General features: G+C 43.5%; 1 long non-coding RNA gene across 1 annotated transcript in view; it reads left to right on the top strand.

Annotated features, from left to right (window-relative positions):
* Positions 1-9,256, top strand: part of LOC114920472 (uncharacterized) — a 10,165-nt gene extending 909 nt beyond the window's left edge. Inside the window, exons 1-4 of the long non-coding RNA XR_010664711.1 lie at positions 1-1,025; positions 1,112-1,300; positions 3,249-5,169; positions 8,256-9,256. The exon at positions 1-1,025 is cut by the window's left edge and continues 909 nt beyond it. This is a non-coding gene — a long non-coding RNA (uncharacterized lncRNA). The remainder of the gene's footprint in view (positions 1,026-1,111; positions 1,301-3,248; positions 5,170-8,255) is intronic.
* The last annotated feature ends 1,053 nt before the right edge of the window (positions 9,257-10,309 follow it).

Here is a 10,309-nt window from a genome sequence, read left to right as displayed (position 1 = left end):
CTCCTGTATAAACATCTTCATTTTTTTCCATTTTGAATTTTAATACAAAGGGGTTGGCAGGTCAAATCCCAGATAAAGTCCCGGTGGAAACATTCAGCACACCCCCCCAAAAGATTCAGGAAATGTTTAGGAGTTCTGTGCATGTGTGAAAAGGCAATATGCCCCGATAACAAACCTGAGATCTCAGATTGTGCAACATTCATCTTACTCCTCCAATAACCCATTCTGCTCAAATGTACTTGTTGAATCATGTTCTTGTTCTTGTAGGCTATATATAAGACGTGATTGTGACTTCACCCATTTGATTAGCGACCCAGTTTTGGTGTTTTGGAAGTTGCCATCTTTGGTTTTTATTTGGAGTCAGGAGGAACAAAAAAGGAGGAGTCGGGGGGTCGATCTGCACAGGAGAAAGGATCTACCTAATGAAATGCTCTATGATTTGCACAGTTTGAACTGATTCTACAAACCTAGATGTTTTTCGCAAAACAATGAAAATATATAACACGCATGTGGTCAAAAACAAGAAAGAAAAGTCCGTTTTGTAGGTATCAAGCTAAGCAGCGTCAGCGTAGATGAGATTTATTCTTTCCCAATTAAATTTTGGGCCATGCAGCATTTAAATAATTACAGTACAGCAGATTATATAGCAAGCATAAACATGACTGGTTCCCACCAAACAGCTGTTTAAATCCGTACTTTACTGGCTGACTTAGACTTGAGCTACTGTCCAAGGGCCCACAGTTCTCTGTTTAGACTCTAACATTAGAGCTTCAGCAGAACGTAAACTAAAGCACGGGGTTATAAATACTCCAATAAAGGACTCCTGAATGTTCCCCCTGTTCTGCTTCAGACACAACTTTAGGTTCAAATGTGTAAATTTAGAAACGACAGGATCTTGCAGCCTCTCCACTAACATGTTTACTCAAGTGTTTGTGTATTTCAGTCCCGGTCGGTCGTCCAGTCTTTGATCCCTCGCTCTCCTAAAGGAGGGGAAATGGACTTTGGAAGCTCCACCATCCATTTAGGTGTGTGTATTCAGCAGGGGGGGGTTGTGGGTGTTGTTCAGGCTGATTGCATGAACAGTTAATCTGATGTCAGTGTGCCTGTGAAGGGTGTAAACGGTGTAAGAAGTGCTGTCGTCACAGCGGAGGACAGGATACGGTGATAAGGGAAGAGGGACCCCTCCCTGCCTGCCTCGGTTTCCTGAGAAGAGCCTGGCTGTCTGCCACCAAAACCCCACCCTGAACCCAGCACCCCCACCCCAAACTCTGAACCACTGAGCAGAGAGATGATGGGAAGAGTAAGCAGCTATTTTTTTTTTCAACTTCTGCCAACTTCTGCAAAGTTTGTAGCTCCTTTCACTGACGTCATGCAAACAGGGACAGTTCTAGACTACCTGATCAGGTGGGCTGGTAGAAATAATGGGAGGGCATATTCCAGGGAAGGGAGGAGGGGATCTAATATTCATGAAGATGATGCTAAATGTAGAGGTTTGTTTAATATTTGAAAAAAATTGAGATTAAACGTCAATCTAGAGGTACAATTAAGTCAACCATTTCTACTTCATATGTTCTCATTTTCCTATAAAACGTGTCTTTTCTGTGCTCCATTCGTTGGCCTGTACAGTCATCCCTCTTACGCTGTATGTTTATGATTTCACATGACTCACTGTGAGTAAGTTTACAGCTTCATATCTGCTGACCAGCTGTGTCATGACCCACGTGTTTGTTCTGATTCAGAAAGAGAGAGTCCGGAAATCTGGACTAATCCAGGTTTCTCAAGAAGGCGTGTGTGTTCTGGATTTACGTTTCTCGTCAGGAGTTTATGAGGGCGGAGATGTGGCAGCGCCTGCAGACAAAAAGCAGGGCAACACAACACCTATTTTTGTGCAGAAGAAGGCAGCACGTTATCGTCGTTTCACTATCAGCCTCCACATTTACAGAAGTCCCGTTTTTCTGTCTGAGGCTGCACTTCAAAGAGATTCTATCAGTAATTAAACAGTATCAAACTCTCTCTGATGTCCTGCTATAATGACACAAAGAGCTGCCTGGAAATCAGCTGCAGAAAAGACCGTAAAGGGCAAATCTTGTTTTCAGAGAGTCAAGGTCTCACGACATGATTTGCCGTCCACATTTATCTTCTGTGTGTATTTTTAAACACTTAACCAGGGCCGTTGTCGGGGAAGGTTTACATGGTAATAATGAATAAGTCAACAATAACATACCAAATTCAGCCACCTTAAAGGTAGAGGCATTAGCATTGTTTTTTGCAGCTTGTAAACACAACATTTAAACTACAAGCCCCTCCTCCTCCTGGGCTCACTGGAGCACCTAGTGTTTTCATTTACTGCCGCTACATACCACGTCTGTCATATTCGTTAGATAGCATCCAATCGCTGAATTTAATCCACTCCTGAACTCAATTGTGCTGTCATTGGCCGGGGGAAACACACCAGCTCCCCGCCGAGGAACGTCGCAAATCAACCAAAACATAAAAATCCAGTCAGAGGACATGTTCAGGTGCAGAAGTGACGGTTGATCGACATTACTTTTGTTTTGTTTATTTTTCAGGATAAAGCTATTTGACTGACTCTTTAAGATTGTAGTATTCACCTCAGTCTTAGTTTTTCTTCTTGATTTGAATTCCTGCTTAAAGGTACAGTGCATAATCTTACCTGACATTTAAAACATTATTCCCTGGCGTCCTCAGAGAGAGAGGTTTTTTTTTTTCTTCAGAATTGTGTTCATTGTTGTTATTCAGCTCATTTAACTGAGCTCATGACAGCCATGACTAACAGGTTAAAGAAGGAAACAGAATAATTTTATTTCTAGCCTGACACGAGCCCCCTCCGTCCGTTTGGTACCCTCTGTTCACTTTTCCTTCCCTCCTCAATCCCCTTACACTCAACCTTTCTCATGCACTCAGGATGATGATATTCTCTTTTATATACTTGAGTCTATTATATTTAAGTTCATTGACGGTAAGAGTACTGGTGCTTGAAAGCCTTTTTCATCTTTGACGTGATTTTTAACAGCCTGCAGGAGTTCATGAATAAACCTGAAATTAAAACAAAGTCTTTGGTGTAAAAATATGTTTATCATGAGTAATCCTGGCACCAAAGAAGAAGAAAACAAGAACAGGCAGTATAAAACACAAGAGACACTTCTGGCAGAAGATTGTATTTTTTACCTCAGAACATTTTCTCTCAGGGTGAAACACTTCTTTTTTTATTTCTTTTTTTATTTTAGAGCGAAGAGACTTGGAGAAGTTGGATGTACCCTCCTGCAGTCCAGGGTGCAAAGTGTCTTCATATGCTGGATTAAATAATTCAAACACACATGCTTTAAATCACCCTGCACATTCTGTTTCTCTGTGCAGGCTGCTCGCCGCGGCCCTCGCCCTTGTTTTGCTAAACCTCGCTGTTCATTGAGGCGGAGACTAATTAGAAACAGCCCAATGAAATTCCAGCTGTCATTTCTACACTCATCCGTCCTCTTTGTAAAAAACTGTTACGTAACCGGGGGCCCGACGCTCCAAACAGATGCTGGAGCTCGTTTCTGTCTTTGTCCCACTCACAGATCCGCCTCCCATGTTTCCACCAATCCTTACGTAAGCTTTGTTTATCCTCCGCCTGAATTTTTCAGCAGAAAAACGACAGGTTGAAGAAGAAACACTCAGCTCCAAGTGCTGCTTAATGTTCCTCTTCCCTCCTAAAACAACACTTCATCTCATGATGCTGCCTGCAGCTGAAGTCTGCTCGGCAACAGAGCGGCGCTGCACGGTAACCAGGACAGATGTGCTATTTACTTCACTCTGAGCTGACACACTTTTGAACTCATGACTGACATACTGAGTGAAATTATTCATACACTGGGTAGAGGATAAACGGCTGTATGTTGATGTGTGTTGTTGTGTGTTTGTGGCGGGGGGGGGGGCTAACAGCGGGCCCCTACTTGATGCTTCATTAACACCTCTGACTGACCTGCTGAGAGGGCCGGGAGATTAAATCCCCCTCGAGTCGGCTCCTGTTTAAACAGATTGATGTGTCCCCCGGCCCCTCTTTAAAAGAGGTGACAAATAAAACACACCTGGAGGAGCCCACACACACAACACACACAACACAAACACACACACACACACACACACACACACACACACACACACACACACACACACACACACACACACACACACACACAACACACACAACACACACACACACACACACACTCGTGTTTGTTTGATGTGATCAGCTCTGACCCGTGACCTTCAGAACAAAGCACCCAGTTTGTTGAAAGGCTTAAATTCAAAGGTGAGACGTAACCTCAGATTAGGGCAGATCTTCTTATCAGGAGTACTGAGGGTCACAGAGTTTAAAGATAACTTCATTATTTCTTCATTATTTCAATAAATTATTTCTCTTGTGTAAATAACACACACTTAGTTCTGGTGCACTCCAAGCTGTTTGAAAAGCTGCTCAGGTGACTCCATGCCAGAGAGGAGACAACAGTGATCTAAATCGTCTTGTCTGGCAAAATTCCTGGAGTCAGTAGCCCCTAGTCAGACCGCCGTTTCAAGCCTCTGATTTGCGCTACGTTAGCATTTTTGACGAGGCAGCACTTTTCAACAGAGCACCGGCACTCCAACCAGTTTATCATTAAAGTGCCGAGCTGACCGACGTCTCCTCTGGCTAATACATCATTCAAGAGCCTCATACAACACCACTTAAAAAATAGTTATAATCAGAGGTTGAAGTTGTACCATTGGAGTATATAACTTACATACTTACTTAAGTCACATTCATTCTATTCATCTTCATCATTCGTCAGTAAACCTGTTAAACCCCACTCAGTCAGTTTTAATTTTCCTCACAGCAAAGTCAACTTTAGCAGGCTGATTTATGTTAAACTCTTCAGTCTCTGTGAGTCCCTCCAGAGGAAGCTCCTCTCCCCTGCTGTCAGAGTTTCTTCCCCTCCTGTAGGAGCTCCTCACTGATGTTCACGACCTCTGGGTGAGGAGAACAATGGATGGAGGGAGGGGTCGTTTCCTTTTGGAAAGAGTGAAGAGGACAACAGGAGGGCAGCGTAAAGTACAGACCGGCTTCTTTTACAGGATGGAATGATTCAACCTGGACCCACAGTCTCACACAACATGAGCTCAAAGATCAAGGTTTGTTTTTCTTCACCTGTTTTTTTTTCTAACAACCCTGACTTCTGCAGAAAATTCTCCCACACACTCATATGTATAGTTAGGACCAATGCTGACTTTAACTGATAACAAGTGAACAATATTTTGTCAAATATCACTCTTATCCAGTCATGATTATAGACACTGTGCCATTCCCACGCGGTCATACTGGCCAGGACTAACCCTGCTTGCTTAAGCACAATTACCTCTTGTACATAACGTAGTAATACAACACATGCACGCTTTATGTTATTATGAAGCGTGCTCAGTTTACAAACAGGCGGACGAGAGAGAGAGAGAGATGGAAAAAGAGACGCGCAGTCGAGTCCGCGTCTGCACATCAGAGAAAAACACAGAGAGCATGACAGCTACTTTACTGACTTTACAGCTTATTTTAAGCCATTTTAAGCGGACACAGGCATAAATAAGTAAAAAAATAAAATAGATGCACACATCGGAGAACAACACAGAGAACATGACAGCTACTTTGTGGCTTATATTGTGTCATGTTAGTCAGATACAACCATGAAACTCCATATGAAGGCTGTCAGCGTTGTGTACCCGCGTGCTTGTGCTCGTGCATGAAGTGTACCGCGCCGAAGCACACCTCTCCGAAGTGTGCCAAAGACAAGGAAGTGTACCGTGCCTGAGCCTGATACAGAGCGGTCACACTGGTCAAACGAACAGGACTTAAAGGGTTGAAGCGTGCTTGGGCACAGTACGGATAGCCAGTGTGACCGTGCCCTTAGTGTATATTCTCCAAATAAGGAGAAACCGCACTAATGGGTGAAAGCATGGACACTACAGCGGCATGCTCAAGGGGCTTTACTGAAACTGCATCGAGAGGTGGAGAGAAATGAAACCTCCCAACAGCCAATCAGAGAGATTCCTCTCACCAACTGCATCGACATCAACCGATGCCGATTCAACATGTCCAATCGGCTGAAAAAAGGCAAGAAAAAGGATCGCTCACCGACGGTCCAATTGGAATCGACGACCGAACAGCCTGTGGTCTGAGATGAAGGGCGCCTAATATCAACAGTAGCACTGTTTTAATGATTTTTTTTTAAAGGGGTTTAACACAGTCTGAAGCTACAAGTTGTTAGCTCTCAAAAGAGACCGCATCTGTTTACGTTAGTTTAAAGGGTTCTAGAACAACATTCAATGTCCTCGGGGTAAGCCTGGATATGTGGACAGGGTCTTTAAGGGGGTTTGAACAGCAAGCACATTTTTCCGGTCATCCTGTGTCCTTATTAAATGTCTCAGGTTGTGTGGATGTTAACTTTTAAATCTGGACTGATTCATTCTTTGTCTGTTAACAGTGATCAAAATGATTAATGTGAAAATGGGATTCTAGTTGGAGACCAAACCACACGCTTTAATTTAAAGTCGCCAATTCATCCAGTCGTTCATTTAGCAGATTTCTTCCTGTTTCTGTGATCTGCAGAGGTCCTGACATCAGTCTGGGTTGAACCAGCTCGTTAATGTGAAGTCTCTACCGCAGGAAACAGATAAGAAAAACACTGCGGACGCTGATAAGTCCGGAGACCTCTTTCTTCTGAAGTGTGTTCTTTTCGTTTTGCTGAACTGTGCCTCTGCGGTGACGTTCCCAGGACTCTGAGGCGGTTATGTAACGCAGGTTCAGGTTATGTACACAGAGCGATAGAAGAGGCCCAGTTATTGTCAGCTCTGTCATAACACGACTTCCACAGCAGCAGATCCCCTCTCGGCCATGCAACATCTCGATAGTTCTTATGACATGAGCACTTTTTCATGAGGGGGAATTCAGACAGGGACAGAGGCTTTACAATCAACAATCACTGGATGGGTTTTTATTAAGTACGCCTCACGTCGCCTCTTGTCTTGGCCAAAAAGTTGCACTTGAACACACCGCAAAGACTTCAGCCGGCGGCCAACCACGACGTAAGTTCTTCTCATGCGTGAGGGGAAATAAACTCTCCATGCCAGCAGGCAGCGGTAGTCCGTTGTTATGATACAAGAGGACCATTTTCACACCGCTGTCGCTCACCACTCGTATTATAGTTAGCCTACTAATGGAGAATAATGTCTGATAAAAAGGTGAAAATGGCGCTGGTGTTGTCAGTTCTTGGTCTTTTAGTGGAAAAAGTAAAGAAGAGGCGGAGGAGACAAATAAGGAGAAACCGCACTAATGGGTGAAAGCATGGAGACTACAGCAACATGCTCAAGGAGCTTTACTGAACCTGTGAGAGGTGGAGTGAAATGAAACCTCCCAACAGCCAATCAGAGAGATTCCTCTCATATCCTCTGATAATGTTTTGCTTTGGTCACTTCCGTTTTTCTTCTTGAGCTCTGATTCATTTAGCTGAACAGCCAATCAGAGTGATTTCTCTCACCAACCACGCCGACGGACGCCGACTCAACATGTCGAATCGGCTGAAAAAAGGCAGACAGGGGCCGACAGGCAGCGACTGAGCTGGACACGCTGCAAAAACCAGATCTACAATCGCTCACCTACGCTCTCTACGATCTGCTTGGTGTGTCAGAGCCTTAATGACTGTTTATGCAGCATTTACCACCTCCTTCATTTCCACATGTTGTACTCTAACAGCCCGATCATGTTCTCCCACTGGGATTGTCATTTACACACGTGTACAAGATGCTCTGTTTAATTAGAACCTTATGTAACTCAGAAGGGCTTTAATGATCAGAATCACAGGAGGAATTCCCCGAGTTCAGACGAGACGCAGCAGAGAAGTTTATCAAAGTGATTCAGTAAACACAGGAGAACAGAGAACATCAAAGACAGAAATTAAACTGATAGAAATGTTTCACGTCGAACAGTGAACACTGAAAATGTAGAAGAAAAACTCTTTGAATGCCTCACAATGTTCCTTTTACTTGATGCATTTTAAATCTACAGCACAGAGCAACATATTCAAGTTTGAAAATATACTGAAGTTTATTTATTTGTTTTAGTTTGAAAATCTGCTCTGAAAGTTGCATCGAAAGCCTTTAAGTTTAATCATCTCATAAGATCTTAAACATCTTTGTTTTGAAGTTGAAACATCTTTTTATGCTGCATTCAGGCGCTGCTCGGGTGGTCCAAGTTTCCGAGTTGGGAAGTCGTTCTTCTGACTTTGGTGTCGGCTGATGATCAACAGCGTTGATGCTACAAAGACGATCTGTGGAAACTAACTGTTACAAGTTACATTTGAGCAACAAGTTGATGTGCAATACTCAGATTAATAAAAGGTGTGTAAACTTTGACAAACATATTTTGCCCCCCAGGTGATGAGGATTCTGACATCAAGTCGGGGACCTAATTCTTTTCCGAGTTTCCGAGTTGTTGTTCCAACTTGAGCAGGTGTTCATGGGCATTTTTCAACTCAGAAACTCGTTTTTTCCAATGTGTATGACACCACATGAATGCAGCACACATCCAAAGGCAGCTTGTCCTCTGAAGGCAGGCTTTGGGAGGAGAGGTGAAACGTCTTCAAAATCTTCAAACAGTTCAGTTGCCTGTTGGATCGAGCTTCTGATTTACCCTGACCCGAGTGACTGAGACCCTACACAGACATCTGGAAACAACTCGTAAACTTCCCCAGGTCATGTTTCATTTCTACCCATATATTTAGTATTATTGTCCCTGACCCTTTACCCTGCTCCTCATGATCTCCTACCTTGTCCCGCCCTGCCCTGATTGTGCTCTCCTGTGTCTCGTTAGCCCCTGATTGTCTGTGTATTTAGTCCCTGTGTTTCCTCCCTTATGCTTCCAGTTTGCAGTGTGTTCCTTGTGCTGCCTCATTCCAGCCTTTTCCTTCCTGTGAGCCTTCTAGTGTTTTTTGACCTTCCCTGCCTTCTTGTTTTTTTGTCTCTTGCCATGCAGTTTTTGGATTTGTTTGCTGCTGTTTATGATCACCTGTGTACTGATCTGGACTGGATATTAAACTCTGAGCCTTTTATCTGTCTGCTTCTGTAACATCTTCTCAGATAAATATCATCCTCTCAAATTCATGCTTCAACTTTCAGCTCCTTTAAACCTAAAACTATCTGAACTATAAATCATCCACAATCCATTAACGAGTCTGGAAAAACGGACTCAAAATTGCAGAAACTGGAGCGCTGGTGGCACAGTGGTTAGTGCACGCGCCCCATGCATGCAGGCGGCCCGGGTACAAATCCAACCTGTGGCTCCTTTCCCGCACGTCATTCCCCACTCTCTCTCTCCCTGATTTCCGACTCTATCCACTTTCATATCTCTACAATAAAGGCACAAAAAGCCAAAAAAAGTCAGAAGCTGAGATTATAGATTGCACAATTTGCGCACTTTTGTTTCCCGTTTCACCGTCTCAACATCGTGCATAAATCTTTACACATTTCAGCAATAATCTTATTGCCAATGTTGTCTCACTTCTACTTTTGTGGGAAGAATTTGTTATTTTTGTTCTTTTTTGTTCTTCATTTCTCTTCGCCTCCTCTGAATTCCTCTGGCCTCCCACCAGGAGAGGTGCGCCCTGACTTTTGTTCTAACACGCTCATGAAGCTTTGACTCCCATCAAAAGCTATAAATATGACCGTTATATAACTGTAAGACATTCAGCAGCTCATTGCTCATACTGAAAGAACGAGCGTGATAGCGGGGATGATGATTTAGCTCAGAGGGATCTGTGTCAGAGATGGGATCACCTTTAGATGTTAAAAATAACCTTTCCACTCACCACAAACTGGATAATGACATAATGACTGTGTCTAACACGAGCAGTCAAAGCTGCCTGTTGATGTGATCTGATGAACATTTTGTGCCGACTGTGTGATGATTGTGAGGGATAAAAACACAGATTACAGCCTGACTGACATAAACACAGGTGTGTGTACACTCGGTTTAACAACATGAGGACAGAAAATCCTCTTAAGAAGTTATTCAAAGAATGCACACTAAAATAATCTGCTGAACATTCGGCCCCAAAACATGTTCACAGATGCAAAAACAGAGCTATTTTTACCCACTGACCCCCGGAGCGCTGTCCTGTTCTGTGTGTGCGTGTGTGTGTGTGTGTGTGCTGAATGTGCAGCTGAAGTCAGAGTCAGGATGACAGTTGAACCTCGTGGCCTAGGACAGAACTCTCTTCGGGTCTTTTTT

The sequence above is a fragment of the Labrus bergylta genome, chromosome 19 (genome assembly GCF_963930695.1).
Source record: "Labrus bergylta chromosome 19, fLabBer1.1, whole genome shotgun sequence".
Classification (NCBI taxonomy): domain Eukaryota; kingdom Metazoa; phylum Chordata; class Actinopteri; order Labriformes; family Labridae; genus Labrus; species Labrus bergylta.
This window is presented reverse-complemented; position numbering and strand designations above follow the sequence as displayed.